Source organism: Lolium rigidum, chromosome 2 (genome assembly GCF_022539505.1).
Source record: "Lolium rigidum isolate FL_2022 chromosome 2, APGP_CSIRO_Lrig_0.1, whole genome shotgun sequence".
NCBI classification, from domain to species: domain Eukaryota; kingdom Viridiplantae; phylum Streptophyta; class Magnoliopsida; order Poales; family Poaceae; genus Lolium; species Lolium rigidum.
This window is the reverse complement of record NC_061509.1, coordinates 140,915,706-140,928,165: the sequence shown is the minus strand read 5'-3', so window position 1 is coordinate 140,928,165 and position 12,460 is coordinate 140,915,706.

Below are 12,460 nucleotides of genomic sequence, written 5' to 3'. Positions count from 1 at the left end.
CGACCTCGACACGGCGATCGCCATGTCCATCCGCGACACCGGCAAGCCGCTCGTGGACCTCACCAACGACGGCGAGACAGGACCAAGCGGCCTGGTGAAGGACGAGCCCGTCGACGAGCCCGACGAGCGTGTCAAGCAGGAGGTCGTCCGACGACATGTACAACTTCCATCAGTACTATGACACCTTCGGCCACCGCAATTACTTCTAGATTAGGTTTAGTTTAAATTTAATCGAATCTCATTCGACTATGTAATATATAGCAAGTTTGGACGAATTTAATCAAATTTCGCTCAAGTTTTAAATTTCCAAAATTTTGTTTGGGGACGCGACTGGGGAGCGACGTCCCCCAAACACGACACGAACAAAATACGTTTCCCAAACGCTCGATCCGGCGCCGTTTTGGGGATGGTTTAGGGGACGCGACTGGAGATGCTCTTATACAAGTAATTTTCTAGGTATGTGGGTTCAACAGTTTCTTCGAAAATTAGGTGAAGTATTTCTAGTATTTTTTGACACGATTTTACATACAAAACTAACATGTTGAACTTCCTACAATCTTCCATATAACAACAATATGAACTAGATTGCCGAAGTTCTTCATTATTGTGTAGAACCAATATCCCGTTGGAAGAATTACTAGTCGGTTCGTGTAGTTATAGTGTAGTGTTTAGATGAGTCAGATTTTATGTCGAATAGGAAAATTGTCCCAAGAACCTAGAAATTTTGAGCCAGAGAGAAATAATTGGATCCAACCATAGTTATTCAACAATCAACAAGTTTCTTTAACATAGCAACATTCAACAGGGAAACGCAAGAATGAACCTGGCGGCATGTGATCTGGCCACAAGTCTGTCTCCCATTGGTTGATGTGCGGGGTGTGGGCTCTACGTAGCAGTTGTCTTTTCCTCGTATACTAAAAGTTACTCACTGGAATACAAGAGGTGGACCCTTTATTAAGGAGAGAGAGAAAGCTTCATTATTAAGGAGAGAGAGAAAAGGGTTGTGGCAGCACGCCGTGCTGCAGCACACATGCGCGCAGGCAGAGCCTTGTGTCGTCGAGCGGCGTAGCGCTGGCTGCCGTCGGGGAAGTCGTACTGAGCGGTGTAGCGCCCCGTGACTCCGGAAGCTCCGGCCGCCATGGCCAGCCTAACGGGCAGCCGTACGGCGCGCGCGAGGGCCACTCAGCTCGCGAGGCCCGGGAGAAGCTGGCCACCGTGCGCAGGCAGCGCAGCACTACGACAACTCGCCCCGCCCCGAGCTCCGCTGCCGCCGCCACGCCCCGACCCGAGCTCCGCTGCCGCCGCCACGCCCCGACCCGAGCTCCGCTGCCGCCACCTCGCCCAAATGTCGCTCTGAGCTCCGCTGCTGCCACCTCGCCCAAATGTCGCCCTGACTAGAATCCTCTTATCCATCGACACCCACGGTGCACAGCAGCGTTGGTGTCGGCTGCCTCGAGGTGGGCGCGTGCACCCACGCTTGCACGGCGGCGTCGCAGGCCGCCGACGTGGGCGTGCTTCGGAACTGCTCTCCGTGTTCTGCGACGAGGGTGCGCTGTCCGCGCTGCCGCCTCCCTCTCCGCGCCCACGCGCTTCCGCCGCGCCGCGCAGAGCCAGTCCGGCTACCTGACCCGTGCCTTCCCCGTCGCCACCTTCCAGCTCACAACGCCGGAGCCGGTGCCGAACGAGGAGGAGGCAAAGGCCGCCGACGAGGGCGCCATCAACCACGCCGCCCGTCGCCGCTCTGGTCTCGCGCATGCGTGATACTGCGCGCCCTCCGGCTCGCCGCCGATCTCCGGCTGCGGCCCAGCGCCGGCTGCGGCCGTACTGCCTGTCATCCCGTGACAGGGCGGCGTCGAGGACGGGGCGGCGTCGGGGACGGGGCGACGTCAGGGACAGGGCGTCGTCGAGCTGGCGTAGAAGACGGGGGCGGCGCTGACGTGGTGTCGTGGACGGGGCGGCCGGCGGCGTCGACATGGCGTCCAGGCGAGCTCGGGGAGGAGCCGGGTGCGGCGGTGATGATCTGGGGATGGGATGGGGAATGATGGGGCAGGGGAGAGGACAGAGGGCCCCACACGCGTATATACTGTCGTTTTTTACCTGTATATGGAAAGCACCCATTCCGTCAGTGGACCCCACGCAAAAAAATGGACCAATCAGAAGCTGATTTCGCCCAGGATCATATGCCGCCCGGTTCCATTAGTCCACTCTCCATTCAACACCTTTATGTCATCTATTTCACAAGTGTTTCCCAGCCCCAAAAGGCCAAAATTTATAACGTGGGCCGACACTCTAAAGGCCCTAAAAGCATCTCCAACAATAGCTCTATAATCTGGTGATGTATAGTCGTGATGCAGCGCGCTGCATGCTGCAAATTACAGCGCGTGGCGCCAGCGCAAAGAACATTCTCACTTTTGTATCCACTCAACAAGATCAAACAAATCAAATTAAATCAACAATAATTGTTGAGTTTATTGTTTTACAACACAAGCAAATAGTACACGGGCAATAAAACAAATTAAACAAATGTTTCACCAACAAATACAACAAGTTGTTCATCAACAAATACAACAAATAAAATAGCTCACCTATTATTGTCCATTCCATTTTCACCACTTCTCCATGAGATCTTCTTGGAGCTCATCGTGTGCAGCATTGGACGAATCATTTGATACGAAGCAAGGAAACAAGCCACCCTTTGTGAAGTTCTTCTCACACTTGCATGGGCACCCCATCAATTCATACTAGGTGTAGTCTACATCTTTGTCACGATCGGTCTCTATGATCATGTTATGCATGATCACATATGCGTCCATCATATACCACGGGCACTCTTGGTCCCAAAACCTCGCCGGTCCTCTCACAATAGCATGGAGATGTTCTCTTCTTCCTCGAAATCAAATTCGTCATCGGACAAATCGTACAACGAGCTCTATAAATTCGTCGTCGGACAAATAAAGAAGCTAAATGAGCTATTTTTAATGTACGGACTACAAATAAAATGAGCTAAACATGGACACATACCTTGCAGCCATTTCGGCGAACACCTACATTGCGCCAAGTTGCCTCTCGGCTAGAAGAGGACATCGTGGCCGCCGTGGTCGGCGCTGTGATGTGGAAGCACGACACGGCGCGACGGGTGAAGGCAAACCAGCCCGGCGAGGCGGCGCAAAAGCACAGTGCGATGATGCGGAACCAAGGCGCAGCGGATCTACAACGCGAGCAGGTTAAATCATCCCGGCGCGACGGCGGCCAAATCAGGGCGGCGGGGGCGAAGTGGAATGGGGGAGGCAGGAGAGGGCGCAGGTGAAATTCCAGAGCTAGAGGTTGGTCCTTCCTGCGCTAGAGAGAGAGAGAGCGATACCCCGCGCGTCAGTCCGCGCTGAAAATATCCCGTGGTGGATAGCGTGAAACGCAACGCGCAGATTTTTTTTGTTATGCGGCCAACTATGCAGCGCCTACTAGAGCGCGCAATTTTTGCTTGGTGTGCTAAATTGGCAGTTATTATAGCGCGGGCCATGTTTACATCGGCTGCTGGAGATGCTCTAAGATCTCACGAGCTTAGGCTGTACCTAGAATACTTCCGCCCAAAAATATTGCAAATTTGTTTGGAAATTGGCTTCGTAGTGTAACACCCCACCTTTTGCAACCTTGTTTAAGTGCCCAGAGTGCAAAAATCAGGGGAACAAAAACTTTTTCCTAAATGGTTTAGTAAGATGAGTTGCCTTGATCTGCTTGTTGATATGAATTGCTTGATTTGCTTGTAGATGAATTTGCCTTCATCTATTGGTTGAGTAGATTGTCTTGAGTTACCTCACAGCATAACCCTTCTAGGGGTAAAACCAACTAACAACTCAACAACTAAAACCCTTCCGCTTGTGGAACAATGTATGAACCTACCCTAAGACCCTCCCTGTGATGTGCTTCATCTCCCCCATCCTTTACTCAAGTTTTGAGACTCATCTACCCCTTAATATATTCTTCCCTTTTTCCCTAGTCAAAAACCCTAAGACCTCTTTGACTAAGTCCTAAAACTGTTATCGTGTTCCATTTTGGAACCTCTAGATTAAGCTACCCCTTGCCCTATAAGGCAATGCCCTTCGTCCTAGACCTACCTTGTCTTGAGCACTTCCCAACCCTAGTTATTCCCTGGACCAGATCATCCATCTACCCACTTATCCTTGATGGTTTTGAGGCCAAGTCAAAAATCTGTTTTTTTGGCAGGCTTAAAAGATTCAAACCTTGGCAGTTGATCTCTAAGCATCCATGATGACCCACAAGTATAGGGGGTGTATCGTAGTATTTTCGATAAGTAAGAATGTCGATCCCAACGAGGAGCAGAAGGTGTTGACAAGCAGTTTCGATGAAGGATTCCCTGTAAATGCTCTCAAACAAGTATTCAGGGGGGTTTTGATGTAACAGTTGAATAAAGTACGAGTAAGTAAAGTGCGAGAGTAACAATTGCAGCGAGTGGCCCAATCCTTTTTAGCGCAAAGGACAAGCCGGTTTGTTTACTTATAATGACCAAACGTTCTCGAGGACACACGGGATTTTAGTCTAGTGCTTTCTGATGGCGTGTAACTCACACGTTCGTTGGGAACCCCAAGAGGAAGGTATGATGCGCACAGCAGCAAGTTTTCCCTCAGAAAGAAACCAAGGTTTATCGAACCAGGAGGAGCCAAGAAGCACGTTGAAGGTTGATGGCGGCGGGATGTAGTGCGGCGCAACACCGGAGATTCCGGCGCCAACGTGGAACCCGCACAACACAACCAAAGTACTTTGCCCCAACGAAACAGTGAGGTTGTCAATCTCACCGGCTTGCTGTAACAAAGGATTAACCGTATTGTGTGGAAGATGATTGTTTGCGGAAAACGAGTAGAACAAGTATTGCAAGTAGATTGTATTTCGAGTATAGAGAATTGGACCGGGGTCCACAGTTCACTAGAGGTGTCTCTCCCATAAGATAAACGAGCATGTTGGGTGAACAAATTACAGTTGGGCAATTGACAAATAAAGAGGGCATGACCATGCACATACATATTATGATGAGTATAGTGAGATTTAATTGGGCATTACGACAAAGTACATAGACCGCTATCCGAGCATGCATCTATGCCTAAAAAGTCCACCTTCGAGGTTATCATCCGAACCCCCTCCGGTATTAAGTTGCTAACAACGAGACAATTGCATTAAGTATTGCGCGTAATGTAATTAGTGACTACATCCTTGAACATAGCACCAATGTTTTATCCCTAGTGGCAACAGCACATCCATAACCTTAGAGGTTCTTGTCACCCCTCCGGATTCACGGAGACATGAACCCACTATCGAGCATAAATACTCCCTCTTGGAGTTACTAGCATCAACTTGGCCGGAGCATCTACTAATAACGGAGAGCATGCAAGATCATAAACAACACATAGACATAACTTTGATAATCAACATAACAAGTATTCTCTATTCATCGGATCCCAACAAACGCAACATATAGAATTACGAGATAGATGATCTTGATCATGTTAGGCAGCTCACAAGATCCGACAATTAAGCACAATGGGGAGAAGACAACCATCTAGCTACTGCTATGGACCCATAGTCCAGGGGTAGACTACTCACACATCACTCCGGAGGCGACCATGGCGGCGTAGAGTCCTCCGGGAGATGATTCCCCTCTCCGGCGGGGTGCGGAGGCGATCTCCTGAATCCCCCGAGATGGGATTGGCGGCGGCGGCATCTCTGGAAGGTTTTCCGTATCGTGGCTCTCGGTACTGGGGGTTTCGCGACGGATGCTTTAAGTAGGCGGAAGGGTAGGTCAGGAGGCGGCACGAGGGGCCCACACCACAGGGCCGCGCGGCCAAGGGGTGGGCCGCGCCGCCCTAGGGTGTGGCCACCTCGTGGCCCCACTTCGTCTCCTCTTCGGACTTCGGAAGCTTCGTGGCAAAATAGGACCCCGGGCGTTGATTTCGTCCAATTCCGAGAATATTTCCTTACTAGGATTTACGAAACCAAAAACAGCGAGAAAACAGAAGCGGCACTTCGGCATCTTGTTAATAGGTTAGTTCCGGAAAATGCACGAATATGACATAAAGTGTGCATAAAACATGTAGATAACATCAATAATGTGGCATGGAACATAAGAAATTATCGATACGTCGGAGACGTATCAGCATCCCCAAGCTTAGTTACGCTCGTCCCGAGCGGGTAAAACGATAACACGAGATAATTTACGGAGTGACATGCCATCATAACCTTGATCATACTATTTGTAAAGCATATGTAGTGAATGCAGCGATCAAAACAATGTATATGACATGAGTAAACAAGTGAATCATAAAGCAAAGACCTTTCATGAATAGCACTTCAAGACAAGCATCAATAAGTCTTGCATAAGAGTTAACTCATAAAGCAATAATTCATAGTAAAAGCATTGAAGCAACACAAAGGAAGATTAAGTTTCAGCGGTTGCTTTCAACTCATAACATGTATATCTCATGGATATTGTCAACATAGAGTAATATAATAAGTGCAATAAGCAAGTATGTAGGAATCAATGCACAGTTCACACAAGTGTTTGCTTCTTGAGGTGGAGAGAAATAGGTGAACTGACTCAACAATGAAAGTAAAAGAATGGTCCTCCATAGAGGAAAAGCATCGATTGCTATATTTGTGCTAGAGCTTTGATTTTGAAAACATGAAACAATTTTGTCAACGGTAGTAATAAAGCAGATGTATCATGTAAATTATATCTTACAAGTTGCAAGCCTCATGCATAGTATACTAATAGTGCCCGCACCTTGGCCTAATTAGCTTGGACTACCGGATCATCACAATGCACATGTTTTAACCAAGTGTCACAAAGGGGTACCTCTATGCCGCTCTGTACAAAGGTCTAAGGAGAAAGCTCGCATTGGATTTCTCGCTATTGATTATTCTCAACTTAGACATCCATACCGGGACAACATAGACAACGAGATAATGGACTCCTCTTTTATGCATAAGCATGTAACAACAATTAATAATTTTCTCATATGAGATTGAGGATATCGTCCAAAACTGAAACTTCCACCATGGATCATGGCTTTAGTTAGCGGCCCAATGTTCTTCTCTAACAATATGCATGCTTAACCATAAGGTGGTAGATCGCTCTTACTTCAGACAAGACGAACATGCATAGCAACTCACATGAAATTCAACAAAGAGTAGTTGATGGCGTCCCCAGTGAACATGGTTATCGCACAACAAGCAACTTAATAAGAGATAAAGTGCATAAGTACATGTTCAATACCACAATAGTTTTTAAGCTATTTGTCCCATGAGCTATATATTGCAAAGGTGAATGATGGAATTTTAAAGGTAGCACTCAAGCAATTTACTTTGGAATGGCGGAAAATACCATGTAGTAGGTAGGTATGGTGGACACAAATGGCATAGTGGTTGGCTCAAGTATTTTGGATGCATGAGAGGTATTCCCTCTCGATACAAGGTTTAGGCTAGCAAGGCTTATTTGAAACAAACACAAGGATGAACCGGTGCAGCAAAACTCACATAAAAGACATATTGTAAACATTATAAGACTCTACACCGTCTTCCTTGTTGTTCAAACTCAATACTAGAAATTATCTAGACCTTAGAGAGACCAAATATGCAAACCAAATTTTAGCATGCTCTATGTATTTCTTCATTAATGGGTGCAAAGTATATGATGCAAGAGCTTAAACATGAGCACAACAATTGCCAAGTATCACATTACCCAAGACATTTATAGCAATTACTACATATATCATTTTCCAATTCCAACCATATAACAATTTAACGAAGAAGAAACTTCGCCATGAATACTATGAGTAGAAACTAAGGACATACTTGTCCATATGCTACAGCGGAGCGTGTCTCTCTCCCATAAAGTGAATGCTAGGATCCATTTTATTCAAACAAAACAAAAACAAAAACAAACCGACGCTCCAAGCAAAGCACATAAGATGTGATGGAATAAAAATATAGTTTCGGGGAGGAACCCGATAATGTTGTCGATGAAGAAGGGGATGCCTTGGGCATCCCCAAGCTTAGACGCTTGAGTCTTCTTGATATATGCAGGGGTGAACCACCGGGGCATCCCCAAGCTTAGAGCTTTCACTCTCCTTGATCATGTTGCATCATACTCCTCTCTTGATCCTTGAAAACTTCCTCCACACCAAACTTAGAACAACTCATTAGAGGGTTAGTGGACAATAAAAATTAACATGTTCAGAGGTGACACAATCATTCTTAACACTTCTGGACATTGCATAAAGCTACTGGACATTAATGGATCAAAGAAATTCATCCAACATAGCAAAAGAGGCAATGCGAAATAAAAGGCAGAATCTGTCAAAACAGAACAGTTCGTATTGACGAATTTTATCGAGGCACCAGACTTGCTCAAATGAAAATGCTCAAATTTAATGAAAGTTTCGTACATATCTGAGGATCACTCACGTAAATTGGCATAATTTTCTGAGTTTCCTACAGAGAAAACAGCCCAGATTCGTGACAGCAAAGAAATCTGTTTCTGCCCAGTAATCCAAATCTAGTATGAACTTTTCTATCAACGACTTTACTTGGCACAACAAAACACTAAACTAAGATAAGGAGAGGTTGCTACAGTAGTAAACAACTTCCAAGACACAAAATAAAAACAAAGTACTGTAGTAAAATAACACATGGGTTATCTCCTAAGAAGTTCTTTCTTTATAGCCATTAAGATGGGCTCAGCAGTTTTAATGATGCACTCGCAAGAAATAGTATTTGAAGCAAAAGAGAGCATCAAGAAGCAAATTCAAAACACATTTAAGCCTAACATGCTTCCTATGCATAGGAATCTTGTAAATAAACAAGTTCATGAAGAGCAAAGTAACAAGCATAGGAACATAGAACAAGTGTAGCTTCAAAAATTTCAGCACATAGAGAGGTATTTTAGTAACATGAAAATTTCTACAACCGTATTTTCCTCTCTCATAATAGCTTTCAGTAGCAACATGAGCAAACTCAATAATATAACTATCACATAAAGCATTCTTATCATGAGTCTCATGCATAAAATTATTACTCTCCACATAAGCATAATCAATTTTATTAGTTGTAGTGGGAGCAAATTCAACATAGTGGCTATCATCATATATAGGAGGCATATTGTAATCATAAAAGAAAATTTTCTCCTCAACGCTTGGGGGACTAAAAACATCATGCTCATCAAAGCCAGCTTCCCCAAGCTTAGAATTTTCCATAGCATTAGCAACAATGGTGTTCAAAGCATTCATAGTAATAGCATTCCCATTAGCATGCATATAAAGTTCCATGGGTTTTTTAATTCTCTCTTCAAACACATCATGTCCTAATTCAAGATAAAGTTCATAAAGATCTCTCATATTTTTGTTGTTTTCCATTATGCTTAACTAGTGAAATAAAAACATGCATGATATTAAGTAAAGTAAGACAAGTAACTAATTTTTTTTGTGTTTTTGATATAGCAAACAAGATAGCAAATAAAGTAAAACTAGCAACTAATTTTTTTGTGTTTTGATTTAGTGCAGCAAACAAAGTAGTAAATAAAACTAAGCAAGACAAAAACAAAGTAAAGAGATTGGGATGTGGAGACTCCCTTGCAGCGTGTCTTGATCTCCCGGCAACGGCGCCGGAAAAAGAGCTTGATGGCGTGTAACTCACACGTTCGTTGGGAACCCCAAGAGGAAGGTATGATGCGCACAGCAGCAAGTTTTCCCTCGAAAAGAAACCAAGGTTTATCGAACCGGGAGGAGCCAAGAAGCACGTTGAAGGTTGATGGCGGCGGGATGTAGTGCGGCGCAACACCAGAGATTCCGGCGCCAACGTGGAACCTGCACAACACAACCAAAGTAATTTGCCCCAACGAAACAGTGAGGTTGTCAATCTCACCGGCTTGCTCTAACAAAGGATTAACCGTATTGTGTGGAAGATGATTGTTTGCGAGAAAACGAGTAGAACAAGTATTGCGGTAGATTGTATTTCAGGTATAGAGAATTGGACCGGGGTCCACAGTTCACTAGAGGTGTCTCTCCCATAAGATAAACAGCATGTTGGGTGAACAAATTACAGTTGGGCAATTGACAAATAAAGAGGGCATGACCATGCACATACATATTATGATGAGTATAGTGAGATTTAATTGGGCATTACGACAAAGTACATAGACCGCTATCCAGCATGCATCTATGCCTAAAAAGTCCACCTTCAGGTTATCATCCGAACCCCCTCCAGTATTAAGTTGCTAACAACAGACAATTGCATTAAGTATTACGCGTAATGTAATTAGTGACTACATCCTTGAACATAGCACCAATGTTTTATCCCTAGTGGCAACAGCACATCCATAACCTTAGAGGTTCTTGTCACCCCTCCAGATTCACGGAGACATGAACCCGCTATCGAGCATAAATACTCCCTCTTGGAGTTACTAGCATCAACTTGGCCAGAGCATCTACTAATAACGGAGAGCATGCAAGATCATAAACAACACATAGACATAACTTTGATAATCAACATAACAAGTATTCTCTATTCATCGGATCCCAACAAACGCAACATATAGAATTACGGATAGATGATCTTGATCATGTTAGGCAGCTCACAAGATCCGACAATGAAGCACAATGGGGAGAAGACAACCATCTAGCTACTGCTATGGACCCATAGTCCAGGGGTAGACTACTCACACATCACTCCGGAGGCGACCGTGGCGGCGTAGAGTCCTCCGGGAGATGATTCCCCTCTCCGGCAGGGTGCCGGAGGCGATCTCCTGAATCCCCCGAGATGGGATTGGCGGCGGCGGCGTCTCTGGAAGGTTTTCCGTATCGTGGCTCTCGGTGCTCGGGGGTTTCGCGACGGAGGCTTTAAGTAGGCGGAAGGGTAGGTCGGGAGGCGGCACGAGGGGCCCACACCACGGGGCCGCGCGGCCAAGGGGTGGGCCGCGCCGCCCGAGGGTGTGGCCACCTCGTGGCCCCACTTCGTCTCCTCTTCGGACTTCCGGAAGCTTCGTGGCAAAATAGGACCCTGGGCGTTGATTTCGTCCAATTCCGAGAATATTTCCTTACTAGGATTTCGAAACCAAAAACAGCAGAAAACAGAAGCGGCACTTCGGCATCTTGTTAATAGGTTAGTTCCAGAAAATGCACGAATATGACATAAAGTGTGCATAAAACATGTAGATAACATCAATAATGTGGCATGGAACATAAGAAATTATCGATACGTCGGAGACGTATCACTTTCGCTACATACGGCTAAATAATCTTCATTGTTATGATAAGTGTTGTGTGGGTGAACCTATGCTAATGTACCGCCCTTCCTAGGACTAATACATACTTGTGATTATACCCCTTGCAAGCATCCGCAACTACAAGAAAGTAATTAGGAATAAATCTAACCACGCCTTAAACTGCGAGATCTTTCTATGCGCACGGCAAAGAAACATTGCACGGCAAAGAATCCTTTGCCGGCCATCCCTTTGCCGTGTGTTTCTACACACGGCACGGAAGGAGCAGTTTTATTTCTTTTCCTTTTTTGTAGTATTTATATTTATATTAATACTTATATTTGTTGTAAAATTAGTTTTACTTTTTGTAGACTATTTGTTAGTGTTACTTAATACAATCCGTATACCGATAAACAAGTAATCTACATCTTCATGGACCTTCTCCCCGGCCCAACATATATATCGGGGTTTCGGAGCAAATTTAAACGGGGTTCGGTGATCTACTAAGTGTTATCGCCCCCACATATTTGGTGCAATTTCTTGCAGCTTTACACCTTACACGACACTTCCAAACATATTCTAGGTCCACATGCAAGTTTCGCTGGGATTCAGCACTCCGGGGTCTCCGCCCCCAAATTAACGACGGTCTACGGGCCACGGCGGTCTACCCCCTATAGATTTCGCACGAAGAGAGGAATGTCACCGCATGGGAGCTATGCCTTGCACCATTTGGTGAATCACACCTTCCACCACACTTCCACACATATCCTGGTCCAAGTTTTGGTGGCATTCAGGTGCTCCGGCGGTGGTCCCCCCCCCCCCAAAAGCAGCCGATGCCTTGCCTCGGAGGTCACCTAGATTTCACGCGCGAGGTTCCCACCAACATACTTTGCAGTGGGTTTAGTTTTGTTTAGGACATATACACATGGAAAGCTAGGTTTGGCACACTTTGGCACACTATAGCCACCGGTATACACTTGAAAGCGGGACACTTCAGCCTACAAGTCGAGGAATCTTCCAAGTGTTATCGCCGAAAAGAGAGGAATCTCTCACATGGGGAGCCTATGCCTTGCACCATTTGGTAGATCACACCTTCCAACACACTTTCACACATATCCTAGGTCCACTTGCACCTTTTGGTAGCATTCCGGTGCCCCGGCGGTCGTTCCCCCCGATAACGGCGGTGCGTGCCTCGGG